Raw genomic sequence first — 12583 nt, 5'->3', positions numbered from 1 at the left:
AGAGGCTGTGGGTCAGAAGCAAGGTTACCTAGGAGGGAGGGCACCTTGACCTGTAGAAGATCCAAAGGTTATGACAGCCCCCTCCTCCACCTACACCTTGGGGCAAAAGAGTTGTCAAGTGTATAATGCACATTTAATTCCATCCTTTAAATTGAGTCAAGAGAGAAAAGGTTGCAGTATTTGCATTTGTTATTAATCTGTTGTTTTTTCCCTCATAAATGAACAGAATATTTAAAGGACTGTGTACTGTGTATATCTGTTAAAATGGACACATTGAAGTCATTTGTTAATTTTGGACTAAAATTTTAAATGGTAAATTTCTATCATAAGTATGGTACACAGGCAGAGTGAAACCCACAAATTCGATCATTTGTATCTAGAGTCAGCCTTTGCCATCATCCTGAAAAAGAGAAATAGTGGTACATGTATGTCTGTTTCTTAATACCTTTCCACTGTGGAAAATTCTGAAAGAGATGGGAATACCAGACCACCTAACCTGCCTCTTGAGAAATCTGTATGCAGGTCAGGAAGCAACAGTTAGAACTGGACATGGAACAACAGACTGGTTCCAAATAGGAAAAGGAGTACGTCAAGGCTGTATATTGTCACCCTGCTTATTTAACTTCTATGCAGAGTACCTCATGAGAAACGCTGGACTGGAAGAAACACAAGCTGGAATCAAGATTGCCAGGAGAAATTTCAATAACCTCAGATATGCAGATGACACCACCCTTATGGCAGAAAGTGAAGAGGAGCTAAAAAGCCTCTTGATGAAAGTGAAAGAGGAGAGCGAAAAAGTTGGCTTAAAGCTCAACATTCAGAAAACGAAGATCATGGCATCCGGTCCCATCACTTCATGGGAGATAGATGGGGAAACAGTAGAAACAGTGTCAGACTTTATTTTTGGGAGCTTCAAAATCACTGCAGATGGTGACTGCAGCCATGAAATTAAAAGACGCTTACTCCTTGGAAGAAAAGTTATGACCAACCTAGATAGTATATTCAAAAGCAGAGACATTACTTTGCCGACTAAGGTCCGTCTAGTCAAGGCTATGGTTTTTCCTGTAGTTATGTATGGATGTGAGAGTTGGACTGTGAAGAAGGCTGAGTGCCGAAGAATTGATGCTTTTGAACTGTGGTGTTGGAGAAGACTCGTGAGAGTCCCTTGGACTGCAAGGAGATCCAACCAGTCCATTCTGAAGGAGATCAACCCTGGGTGTTCTTTGGAAGGAATGATGCTAAAGCTGAAGCTCCAGTGCTTTGGCCACCTCATGCGAAGAGTTGACTCATTGGAAAAGACTCTGATGCTGGGAGGGATTGGGGGCAGGAGGAGAAGGGGACGACCAAGGATGAGATGGCTGGATGGCATCACGGACTTGATGGATGTGAGTCTGAGTGAACTTCAGGAGATGGTGATGGACAGGGAGGCCTGGCGTGCTGCGATTCATGGGGTCGCAAAGAGTCGGACACGACTGAGCGACTGAACTGAACTGAACTGAAGTGTGTGAATTGTAGAATAGTAAAAGTTAGGTTCTTTTCACTAGTCAGTGATGGTGGTGAAAGTCTTTGAATTTTATAGGGCTAAGGAGAGACTACCATACGGATGACATTTTATTATAAAAGATTATAGAATTATAGTATTTTCATCCTGGGAAGGGACTCCATAATCATCCATTCCAGTTCCTTCCTTTTCCAGATAAGGAAAGGAGTTTCTAATGATTCAGTTTAAGTCACAGAGCTAGTTATTGATTAATAACTTAAGTGACCACATGACATACTGGTTAAACGCATAGCCTAGACAGTGAATTCAAAAACTAGCCTCGGCACATGCTAACTTTGTGATATTGGGGCAAGTTACTCAGCGCCCCCACCCTAAGCCTCAGCTTTCTCATCTGGAGGCATATAATCTACCTACCCGACAGATTTTCGTGGCATAACATATGAAAAGTACATAGAATGGTGCTCTTTCCTTGTGCTCTGTATTTGCTGCTATTACTGATTCTGAGACTCATTTTTTTTTTCCCGCATTTTAATATCTTTGAATTTGGGTTGTATCTGCTGCTTGATGGCCTCTGTCAGTTGCTGTCAGGTGGCCATTTGGCCAGGTTGAAACTGCTTGTACTTGTGCAAGTTTCAGTTGTAGCTGTATTTAGTATCATCATTTCAATTGAGTTATGTACAGTGTCAGCTCTACATATGTTGGATTTAATTGCCATTTAAAATACTTTTTAAAAGATTCCATTATGATTTGGCATTGAAACAGAAATGGTAAAGGACCAAAACAGGGTGGAGAGATGTGAATTTAACATTAGTGAAGTAAACATGTATCACTGGTAAAATAATCACAATTCCACTTACTTTTTAAAAACAACAACTAAATGCTTTATGGGAGCCAAGAAAGGAAGACACCCCAATGTGGATGAAGCCATGTTTCATACCAAGATTCATAAAAGAAAAAAAATTGCTGTTTATAATATCAAGCAGTGTATTGGAGGCAGGAAAAACTGCCAGATTTTTCTGAGTAGATTTAAAAAATATCAAGCAATGAGAAGTTGATGTGATTCATCCAAGGCATTATGTCATAATGTAATTGAAAACATTTTTTCTTTATTAGTTAAGAGTTAGTCTTAAAATTGATGGCATCTCAAATTTGATGAAATACAATATCATGTTTCTTCACGGACTTAAGTGTTTATTTAGTGCCCTTTGGCATACAAGTAGTATTCAGATATTTGTTTAACAAGGAGGTGAATTATTTCCTGACTCCCAGGATACCATTGATGTAGTTACCATTGCATCATTCTTCCCATTGGTCAGTGAACAAATAAGTAATAACTGTATATAAAAATATGGAAATTTTTGAAGTAATTAAGCAAGTTGGTGAATCCCAAATACACAAAGCACACCTTGCTATATTAAATTTATTTAGTTACTTTTAGTAAGTATGGAAAGTAGAGATGCTTTTACTGGAGAATAAAAAATATGAGTTCATTCCTTTCAGAGAATGTATTTGACTAAGTCCCCCAAATTAGTAGTGGTATTATTATTTCTTAAATATGCATGTAAACCTTGTAAGAAATGTCTTACAGTGATGATAAATTCCTGTGTTTTAAATCACTCAATCCATCCTGAAGGAGATCAACCCTGGGATTTCTTTGGAAGGAATGATGCTAAAGCTGAAGCTCCAGTACTTTGGCCACCTCATGCGAAGAGTTGACTCGTTGGAAAAGATTCTGATGCTGGGAGGGATTGGGGGCAGGAGGAGAAGGGGACAACCAAGGATGAGATGGCTGGATGGCATCACGGACTTGATGGACGTGAGTCTGAGTGAACTCCGGGAGATGGTGATGGACAGGGAAGCCTGGCGTGCTGCGATTCATGGGGTCGCAAAGAGTCGGACACGACTGAGTGACTGAACTATAACTATAAACTGTGTGTATTTTAATTTTTAGAAATGTACAGTTATTAACTTTGTCACAAGTCTTTTGTGAGTTACAGCCAAACATCCTTCAAAAATCTTGATTTTAAAGATTGATTTTAGTTTTTTATTTGCCATATAAAAGACCCCTTACCCATTTTTCATGCTGTATTTGCAAATCAGTTTAATCATGGACCCTAAAAAGTTTTGCTTCAAGCTGGAACCAAATGTTTTATTTCTAAAACAGCTGAGATTCTTTTAATATTTGATTGCATACCAGTAGTTGTCATCACATTTAGAATTAACTGGAAGTTTGTGAAATTTTAATCTTTGCCTTTAGTGCTTAATGGCATAATTTATTTTTAAAAGACAAACTCAGAAAAGTATCTAAGTCTAATTATTGTGCTCTGGTGCTCATGTTTGCACCCCACTAGTAAGATCTCAGACTCTCTAATTTAGAAACTACCTACAGAAATTTTTGTTTTTTTAATGACCATTGGCAAAATAGCGAAGATTAATTTTGCTTGACCTTGGGGTCAGAACTGGTTCTCATCTGTTAGCATTTAATTTTTTAAAGCTATCTGGCACTCTTAATCCAGTTCTCCAAGCTTTTCTATAATAAAATTTTTATTTTGTTGAGCAAATTGAGTCTATAAATGAAAAGAGAAAGACTGAGCAGGTGTTAAGTTGCCTGGAGAAGGCAGGGTGGAAGGAGGTGGAGAGATTTAGGTTGGGACCTCTAGTATTTTCTCTTGTTTCTTAGGAAAGAAGGCTTACCTGAGCTGCACAGCCTTATCTTTTATTATGCTATTATTAGCAGATGATTGTGGCCATTAGACTTTAAAAAATTTCCCCTTTAACTTGCCAAACAAATCTTTTATTTCTAAAACAGCTGAGATTCTTTTTAACATTTGGTTTGGTTTTTTTTTTTTTTTTTCTTCTAAGGTAGTTTCTTTATGTGATTTAAGAGAGTTCCCACGTGTTCTTTTCTCACACTGCAGTCAGAGCAAGCTTCCTAAAGGGCAGATATAATCATGTCATTCTGACTGTAGGAACTTCGCTGTGTTCTTAGGATTAACTCAGAGCTCTTAGTGGAATGATCTTCGCTTCATGATCTGACTCCTGCTGACATAGCTGATGTCAGACAAGCATAGCTGATGCTTGTCTCCCTCCTCTATTACCTCTGCCTTGTCCCCTCTTTGTTCTCATTCACCCAGGTTGTGTCCAAAGTTCTGGCAGGACTGAACTACTTGGAATTGTTGATTTTGCAGAGTTGTTTGACCTCAGAACCTTCACACATGCTGTTGTCTGTCTAGAACTTGTCCTCCGTCAGCTAACTCCTTATTCCTCAGGCTTCTCCTTGGTGATTGCTTCCTCCAAGGAGCTTTCCCTGAAATCTCCTCCAGAGATCTGGTGATGTTCTCCTGTGTGCACCTCTAATACCCAGCACTACTCTCATCGTCCCTTGTACTGACTTAGCTCACCTGCTCAACTGTAAGCAGTTTAAGAACCAGGCTTGTGTCTATTTTATTGATAGCACAGGCCTGGCACCTTGGGGTAACTCACTTTTATTTGCTGAATGAAAGACTAGTAGGTGTTCATAGAATAGTTATTGCATTGAAGCAGATCTTCACGTGGTCATTCTTTATGGACCCTACATGTGGTGAAAGAAACTTCTCCAAGCCCCGCTGTATAGTCTCTCTCCAAAAACTTATTGTGAGATCTCTCTGGTCTTGTTTTAACCTCTTAATTTTAAGGAACAGAAATAGAACAACTTTTATTTTTGCTCCATAGATGCTAAGGTCCTGTGAGCATGCTGTTATTATGTAATGCAGTTTTAGAGCCTCTTATGTACTACATTCCTTAAAGAATTATTTTGTCCTTGTCTTTTAACAACCTACAAAGTATGAATTGTTTTTTGCCATTTTACCGATTAGCCTCAAAAAGTGGCAGATTTTGGAATCCTAGTTCAGACCTGCCTTTCCTCTAAAGCCCATACTCCTTCCCCAACAGCTGCCCACCCCCAGCCTTGTTGTTAATCCTTTAAAAGTTGATGGTCAATTTGTAAGGTAAAACCTGTTGTGTTCATTTGAATGAGGAAAACAGGCAGAACATTCACTGAAAATATCACTTGGTGATATGAATAGGAGATGATCAGCTAATCGGATAACAAGGCCTGTTTTTAATTATTCTGTTTTATCTTGGACTTGGGATATTTATGTTGGTAGGTCTTCTTTGAAAAATCAAGCCAGACTGTGGTGCAGTCACACACATAGACGTCCAGAGCAATTAGCGAACAGTTGGCTGTCAGAGAGTGAGTAGGACTGGGCATCACCCCACGGAAGAGGGGAGCTAGCAACCACAGTGAGTTGAAGTGTCTTGTAATTTTCACCTCTCAATTGCCGCTCACAGAACAAGAATTCAGGCTAGGGAGAAAGTGCCTTTTTGCTAGAAGGATTGTGTGGGAAGCCATAGGAGTCCAAGGTTCTATGGTGCTCTTTTAGTTCTGCCTTGTCATCCTTATCCACTGTGTCACGGGCAGTGGAGCACCTTTCCAGCGGTCTAGCTCCCTTTCCTTAAGAACCAGCATCTACTATAGTGACAATCAGAAACCATTTTCCTTTGTGCTTCAGAGAAGAGACTGAGTTAGACTATGCCCAGAATTGTTTGAGCACAACATACACAACACAAATACATTTTTAAAAACCTGAAGCTATTATCAGGTGGCCAGATCTGACTAATAGTATGTCCTTAGATTCTCAGCCTGCCTTTTTTTTTTTTTTTTGTCCCTTTGGAGCAGTCTTCTAGTCATTAAGCCTAATTGTGTCATTTCTGTCATCCTCAGAGGCACTTGTTATGATTAGTACCATCTCTGGGTCCAGAGCTCATTTCCCCATCTTGGCTGTTTTGCCAGAAAAGCTTCCTGGAGTTGCTGGTTTCCCGGTAACCCTGCCAGTACACTGACCAGATACAGTGTCAGATGAGGGCCACTCTTATCACACATTAGAGTTTTAAATTCCTTCCTCGATTTTAATTCACAAAATCAAGGCACAAATCACAGCCAAGAAGGGTAGTTTGTTTGGCTAATTCCTTCTGACTCAAGTATGAATAATTTTCCTGAAAGGTTTTCTCTTTTTGTCAGAGACTGAACTGAACTTTCAACCATATTCTTTTTTTTAATTAATTAATTTATTTTAATTGGAGGCTAATTACTTTACAACATTGTAGTGGTTTTTGCCATACATTGACATGAATCAGCCATGGGTGTACATGTGTTCCCCATCCTGAACCCATCCCATCCCACAAGGTCATCCCAGTGCACCAGCCCTGAGCACCGTGTCTCATGCATCAAACCTAGGCTGGCGATCTGTTTCACATATGATAATATACATATTTCAATGCCATCCTCTCAAATTATCCCACCCTCGCCTTCTCCCACAGAGTCTAAAAGACTGTTCTTTACATCCGTGTCTCTTTTGATGTTTCTCGTATAGGGTCATTGTTACCATCTTTCTAAATTCCGTATATATGCATTAGTATACTGTGTTGGTGTTTTTCTTTCTGGCTTACTTCACTCTATATAATAGACTCCAGTTTCTTCCACCTGATTAGAACTAATTCAAATGCATTCTTTTTAATGGCTGAGTAATACTCCACTGTGTATATGTACCACAACTTTCTTATCCATTCATCTGCTGATGGACATGTAGGTTGCTTCCATGTCCTGGCTATTGTAAATGGTGCTGCTGTGAACATTGGGGTACATGTGTCTGTTTCAATTCTGGTTTCCTTGGTGTATATGCCCAGCAATGGGATTGCTGGGTCATGGCAGTTCTATTTCCAGTTTTTTAAGGAATCTCCACACTATTCTCCATAGTGGCTGTACTAGTTTGCATTCCCACCAACAGTGTTAAGAGGTTTCCCTTTTCTCTGCAGCCTCTCCAGCATTTATTGCTTGTAGACTTTTTGATAGCAGCCATTCTGCCCAGTGTGAGATGGTACCTCATTGTGGTTTTGATTTGAATTTCTCTGATAATGAGTGATATTAAGCATCTTTTCATGTACTTGTTAGCCATCTGTATGTCGTCTTTGGAGAAATGTCTGTTTAGTTATTTGGCCCATTTTTTGATTGGGTCACTTATTTTTCTGGAATTGAGCTGCAGGAGTTGCTTGTATATTTTTGAGATTAATTCTTTGTCAGTTGCTTTGTTTGCTATTGTTTTCTCCCATTGTGAATGCTGTCTTTTCACCTTGCTTATAGTTTCCTTCGTTGTGCAAAAGCTTTTAAGTTTGATTAGGTCCTGTTTATTTTTTTTTGCTTTTATTTCCATTACTCTGGAAGGTGGGCCATAGAGGATCCTGCTGTGATTTATGTCGGAGCATGTTTTGCCTATGTTTTCCTCTAGGAGTTGTATAGTTTCTGGCCTTACATGTAGATCTTTAATACATTTTGAGTTTATTTTTGTGTATGGTGTTAGAAGTGTTCTAGTTTCATTCTTTTACAAGTGGTTGACCCGTTTTCCCAGCACCACTTGTCAAAGAGATTGTCTTTAATCCATTGTATATTCTTGCCTCCTTTGTCAAAGATAAGGTGTCCATATGTGTGTGGATTTATCTCTGGGCTTTCTGTTTTGTTCCATTGATCTATGTTTCTGTCTTTGTGCCAGTACCATACTGTCTTGATGACTGTGGATTTGTAGTAGAGCCTGAAGTCAGGCAGGTTGATTCCTCCAGTTCCATTCTTCTTTCTCAAGATTGCTTTGGCTATTTGAGGCTTTTTGTATTTCCATACAAGTTGTAAAATTATTTGTTCTAGTTCTGTGAAAAATACCATTGGTAGCTTGATAGGGATTGCACTCAATCTATAGATTGCTTTGGGTAGTATACTCATTTTCACTATTTTGATTCTTCACATCCATGAACATGGTATATGTCTCCCATCTATTTGTGTCATCTTTGATTTCTTTCACCAGTGTTTTATAGTTTTCTATATATAGGTCTTTAGTTTCTTTAGGTAGATATATTCGTAAGTATTTTATTCTTTTCGTTGCAATGGTGAATGGAATTGTTTCCTTAATTTCTATTTTCTCATTGTTAGTATATAGGAATGCAAGGGATTTCTGTGTGTTAATTTTATATCCTGCCACTTACTATATTCATTGATTAGCTCTAGTAATTTTCTGGTGGAGTCTTTAGGGTTTTCTTTGTAGAGAATCATGTCATCTGCAAACAGTGAGAGTTCTACTTCTTCTTTTCCAATTTGGATTCCTTTTATTTCTTTTTCTTCTCTGACTGCTGTGGGTTAAACTTCTAAAACTATGTTGAATAGTAGGGGTGAGAGTGGGCACCCTTGTCTTGTTCCTGATTTAAGGGGAAATGCTTTCAATTTTTCACCATTGAGGATAATGTTTGCTGTGGGTTTATCATATATGGCTTTTATTATGTTGAGGTATGTTCCTTCTGTGCCTGCTTTCTGGAGGATTTTTATCATAAAGGGATGTTGAATTTTGTCAAAGGCTTTCTCTGCATCTATTGAGATAATCATATGGTTTTTAATCTTTTGATTTGTTAATGTGGTGTATTGCATTGATTGATTTGCAAATATTGAAGAATCCTTGCATCCCTGGGATAAAGCCCACTTGGTCATGATGTATTATCTTTTTAATATGTTGTTGGATTCTGTTTTCTAGAATTTTGTTAAGGATTTTTACATCTATGTTCATCAGTGATATTGGCATGTAGTTTTCTTTTTTTGTGGCATCTTTGTCTGGTTTTGGTACTAGAGTGATGGTGGCCTCGTAGAATGAGTTTGAAGTTTACCTTCCTCTGCAATTTTCTGGAAGAGTTTGAGTAGGATAGGTGTTAGCTCTTCTCTTAATGGTTGCTAGAATTCAGGTGTGAAGCTGTCAGGTCCTGGGCTTTTGTTTGCTGGAAGATTTCTGATTACAGTTTTGATTTCCATGCTTGTGATGGATCTGTTAAGATTTTCTATTTCTTCCTGGTTCAGTTTTGGAAATTATACTTTTCTAAGAATTTTTCCGTTTCTTCCAAGTTGTCCACTTTATTGGCATATAGTTGCTGACAATAGTCTCTTATGATCCTTTGTATTTCTGTGTTATCTGTTGTGATTTCTCCATTTTCATTTCTAATTCTGTTGATTTGATTCTTCTCCCTTTTTTTCTTAATGAGTCTGGCTAATGGTTTGTCTATTTCATTTATCTTCTCAAAGAACCAGCTTTTAGCTTTGCTGATTTTGCTATGGTCTCCTTTGTTTCTTTTTCATTAATTTCTACCCTAATTTTTATGATTTCTTTCCTTCTACTAACCCTGGGGTTCTTCATTTCTTCTTTTTCTAGTTGCTTTAATTGTAGTTAGGTTATTTATTTGATTTTTCTCTTGTTTCTTGAGGTAAGCTTGCATTGCTATGAACTTTCCGCTTAGCACTACTTTTACTGAATCCCATAGCTTTTGAGTTGTTGTGTTTTAATTTTCATTCGTTTCTATGCATATTTTAATTTCCTTTTTTTATTTCTTCTGTGATTTCTTGTTTATTCAGAAGCATGTTGTTTAGCCTCCATATGTTTGTATTTTTAATAGTTTTTTTCCCTGTTCAGTTCAGTCGCTCAGTCGTGTCCAACTCTTTGTGACCCCATGAACTGCAGCACACCACGCCTCCCTGTCCATCACCAACTCCCGGAATTCACTCAAACTCACGTCCATCGAGTCCGTGATGCCATCCAGCCATTTCATCCTCTGTCATCCCCTTCTCCTCCTGCCCCCAATCCCTCCCAGCATCAGAGTCTTTTCCAATGAGTCAACTCTTCGCATGAGGTGGCCAGAGTATTGGAGTTTGAGCTTTAGCATCATTCCTTCCAAAGAACACCCAGGACCTATCTCCTTTAGAATGGACTGGTTGGATCTCCTTGTAGTCCAGCGGGTTCTCAAGAGTCTCCTCCAACACCACAGTTCAAAAGCATCAATTCTTCGGCACTCAGGTTTCTTCACAGTCCAACTCTCACGTCCATACATGACTACTAGAAAAACCATAGCCTTGACTAGACGGACCTTTGTTGGCAAAGTCATGTCTCTGCTTTTCAATATGCTCTCTAGGTTGGTCATAACTTTTCTTCCAAGGAGTAAGCGTCTTTTAATTTAATGGCTGCAGTCACCATCTGCAGTGATTTTGGAGCCCCCAGAAATAAAGTCTGACACTGTTGCCACTGTTTGCCCATCTATTTGCCATGAAGTGATGGGACCCGATGCCGTGATCTTCATTTTCTGAATGTTGAGCTTTAAGCTAACTTTTTCGCTCTCCTCTTTCACTTTCATCAAGAGGCTTTTTAGTTCCTTTTCACTTTCGGCCATAAGGGTGGTGTCATCTGCATATCTGAGGTTATTGATATTTCTCCCAGCAATCTTGATTCCAGCTTGTGCTTCTTCCAGCCCAACGTTTCTCATAGTTGACATCTAATCTTACTGCATTGTGATCAGAAAAGATGCTTGGAATGATTTCAAGTTTTTTGAATTTACCAAGGCTAGATTTATGGCCCAGGATGTGATCTATCCTGGAGAAGGTTCCGTGTGCACTTGAGAAAAAGGTGAAATTCATTGTATTGGGGTGAAATGTCCTATAGATATCAATTAGGTCTAGCTGTTCCACTGTATCATTTAAAGTTTGTATTTCCTAGCTAATTTTCTGTTTAGTTGATCTATCCATAGGTGTGACTGGGGTATTAATGTCTCCCACTATTATTGTGTTACTGTTAATTTCCCCTTTCATACTTGTTAGCATTTGCCTTACATATTGTGGTGATCCTATCTCGGGTGCATCAATTCAGTTCAGTTCAGTCGTTTAGTCGTGTCTGACTCTTTACAACCCCATGAATCGCAGCACGCCAGGCGTCCCTGTCCATCACCAACTCCTGGAGTTCACTCAGACTCACATCTCAAGTCAGTGATGCCATCCAGCCATCTCATCCTCTGTTGTCCCCTTCTCCTCCTGCCCCCAATCCCTCCCAGCATCAGAGTCTTTTCCAATGAGTCACCTCTTTGCATGAGGTGGCCAAAGTACTGGAGTTTCAGCTTTAGCATCATTCCTTCCAAAGAAATCTCAGGGCTGATTTCCTTCAGAATGGACTGGTTGGATCTCCTTGCAGTCCAAGGGACTCTCAAGAGTCTTCTCCAACACCACATATATGTTTATAATTGTTATATCTTCTTCTTGGGTTGATCCTTTGATCATTATGTAGTGTCCTTCTTTGTCTCTTTTCACAGCCTTTATTTCAAAGCCTATTTTATCTGATATGAGTATTGCTACTCCTGCTTTCTTTTGGTCTCCATTTGCGTGAAATATCTTTTCCCAGCCCTTCACTTTCAGTCTGTATATATCCCTTGTTTTGAGGTGGGTTTCTTGTAGACAGCATATATAGGGGTCTAGGTTTTATATCCTTTCAGCCAGTCTTTGTCTTTTGGTTGGGGCATTCAACCCATAAGTATGGTCCCATTGCCATTTACTTTGTTGTTTTGGATTTGAGTTTATACACCTTTTCTGTGTTTCCTGTCTAGAGAAGATCCTTTAGCATCTGTTGGAGAGCTGGCTTGGTGGTGCTGAATTCTCTCAGCTTTTGCTTGTCTGCAAAGCTTTTGATTGCTCTTTCATATTTGAATGAGATCTTTGCTGTCACCCATATTCTTTATGCCTAATCTAGGGCCTTGTTTCTAACAGGGTGCTTCCCAGAATCCTAGTGTGCTTAGGGTAGGGACCCTCCCTCAAACCTTGAATATCCCATGTAACAGCTTATAGAAAAATATACCATCATAAATGTAAATAAGTCCCACCCATATATATTTCACTTTTATATATTAACTTTTATATATTAACTTTTTTGCTTGTATTTATCTGAAGTTCTCAGCTACTTCACAACACTGGACTGTTTGGTCAAAAGTTACATTACCAGGGTAGGGAACTCAGGCTGTCAGTTTTGCTCTTTTATGTTTTTAGTCCTCAAAGTCTCTTCTCTCTTATTTTGAATATTTATGTGTGTATTTGGGTGCACCAGATCTTAGTTGTGTCATCAGTCATCTTCATTGCATTATGTGGCACAAACTCTCTAGTTGTGGCTTGAGGGCTCAGTAGTTGAAGCTCACGGGCTTAGTTGCTCCATC

The 12583-nt window shown here is 39.0% G+C and overlaps 1 protein-coding gene across 1 annotated transcript in view; it reads left to right on the top strand.

The window, feature by feature from the left end:
• TTC27 (tetratricopeptide repeat domain 27) overlaps positions 1–12583 on the top strand; it is a 179311-nt gene that overhangs the window by 89743 nt on the left and 76985 nt on the right. The window lies entirely within an intron of this gene.

This window comes from Capricornis sumatraensis, chromosome 1, assembly GCF_032405125.1.
Source record: "Capricornis sumatraensis isolate serow.1 chromosome 1, serow.2, whole genome shotgun sequence".
In the NCBI taxonomy this organism is placed as follows: domain Eukaryota; kingdom Metazoa; phylum Chordata; class Mammalia; order Artiodactyla; family Bovidae; genus Capricornis; species Capricornis sumatraensis.
Note: the sequence above shows the minus strand (reverse complement) of the source record. Positions and strands in the feature narration are given on the sequence as shown.